Consider the following 2,469-nt stretch of genomic DNA (forward strand, 5'->3'; position numbering starts at 1 on the left):
AGTAGAAGTTTACGACCAGTGAACGAAGAAAAATTCGGCAGAAAGTCTACTAACAGCAGTATTTGTAAGTCTTTAGGTATATAAGTACCTACTTATGATAGGCGGATCGTAAAATGTTAATGCAACAATATTTACGAATTATCAGTTCAGTAACTAATGTGGACGATATTATAGTATGCAATAAAAGCTCTTAAAGATTATAAAGAATATACCTATTTCATAAATTGGAATATAAAAACCTAGGGGGATTCATATGGAATTTGGATTTTTTTGTATTTTATCGTCTAAAGTTGACAGAACTAACAACACACATGGACGTGGCTGTATTTACCCAAACATTCGTGTTTGATCATGATGATGTGTATAAGTATGGTGGCCGGGCACTTTTTGTTGGAACGCCGGCCAACGCGTCATACCAACCTAGTTAGCACCCTAACAGGAGTTTTCGGTTCCACGTAGTGGCAGGACATCGTAACCAATATATGTACCTACTTAAAAATACATAAATTTGTTTCGTTATAATAGACATTTCAAGTTGAATTTAAGTGTAAGAATTTTAAACATGGAATATTTTTGGGTTTTCGAGACACAGTATTTTTTTGTCATTTCAAGTACATATTCTGTACGATGTTCTGATATTTCGTGAAACGGAAAATTCAACCCGGCCATTGGAAAGCCATGGTATCGAATCGACCCTTTTCGAAAGTCGCTTGAATTACAACGCTGATGCTCTACAGGCTACGACGTAGATAGCACTACAAGCGTAGCTACGCCTACTAACACTAATACTAAGCCTAATATATAGCAAAGGATTGAGTGTACTTCCGAGACGAGATGTCAACCCATTCAGCGCTAATGACGACACGTTGTCGTTTTGCCTCTACGTAGCATTTCCTCTATTTACCGGGAAACCCATGTTATCGGCTACGACGTATGAATCAGTGGTGAATGTGTTAAATACTCATTCAGGTATTAGCCACACGTTAATCACAAACACTTTATAGGTCCGTAGTATTACCGTCCAGAATTGAGTGAATCCGAGTTTTTTTTATAAAAAAAAAACTTATGGTATGGTAGATATACCAACAAAAGTTTTGCCAAACTAAAGACAGTTTATTGGCGAATAGTGCGCTCTTAATTATTTTATAAGTACCTTGTTGTGCAAGTACAGAACTATAGTAACAATAGTAAAGTTAATGATTCGGGCTTCAGCCGCATTTAAGGTCAAGACCATAGATGCCAATTGAATTTAGCGTTTCCTAATTTTCAAGGCAGATAAGCATAATGGGCGCAACGGGCGGATAGCAACGAGACGGCGCGCGGTGGCAGTTGTAAACATCCATAGGTACAGCAGAATTTGAATATTTGAACTGCGTAAGTTTGCAGCATTGCTATTTTAAAATGAGACCCTGGAAATAGAACATGTTCAACAGGTATTTACCTAGTTTATACGAGTATTTATTTATACAATACCATAGAACCGAAATGGTGTCTATAATGCCTAATAATAATTTTGCCTTTGCTTCGTACCCACCAAGAAGGAAATGATTAGATTATTGTAAAACTTATTATTTCGTATACATTTCAAAATGTGTTTTTTCTCGGGGTGAGAAATTGTGAATTCATGATTGAAAGTGATTAGCAGGAGTAGAGTGGTAGACATAAATTATGTTTTTAATATGAGACACAAGTGCTTAACAAGTTTTGTCCAAGTTCATGTTAAAGTTATACCTAAACAAAATAAATAATAATTATTATGAAAACATTTTGCCGGCGTCATCGTCACTTTTCATATTATACATAAGATTTTTATTTACTTACGATGCTTAGTCAGGTCAGCAGGTCTGCTAGGATAGACATCTGCGTAGGTATCTATTTTTGCGTAGTAGGCAAGTGTGTTAGTCAATTGTATTTTTATTTAGATCGAAAGCAAACTTAATGTAAAACGCGATAGGAGCAATAACAATGCCTACACGTGCTGGTGTCATTCAACTGCGCTGCATATTTTGTGCGCTGGGAACGTAAGATTTACGTCGCGTACCTGCTTCGCCGTAAGAGTGTTTTCACATTGTCCGATCCGATATCGGATGTAAGGATCCTAAATCCGCGTAGTAATAATCGGGCGCCGTCTTTAGCGGTCCCGCACACTACAACAAACATTATGCCTACACATACCAATTTGGCTTGGGGGGTTCCAATTTGGCTGAAATTATCGGAAGTGCCTTTCTGATATCGATGTCGGAAGGCGCCTACAAAAAAAAAACCGCTGCAGGTGAGTGCCATAAGGCATTAAGTCCGCTTTTTTTTTTGCATTATCTATAGTTTTTTAGTAATAATTATTAAATGAATAAATAAATACATCAGAAGAACACATACATGTCCTACATTTTACTTCCATCCGACATCGGATATCGGATCGGGCAATGTGATATCGCTGTAAGGTGTGTTAAGGATGTTTATTCAGTGCTT

The sequence above is a fragment of the Cydia pomonella genome, chromosome 12 (assembly GCF_033807575.1).
Source record: "Cydia pomonella isolate Wapato2018A chromosome 12, ilCydPomo1, whole genome shotgun sequence".
NCBI classification, from domain to species: Eukaryota; Metazoa; Arthropoda; class Insecta; order Lepidoptera; family Tortricidae; genus Cydia; species Cydia pomonella.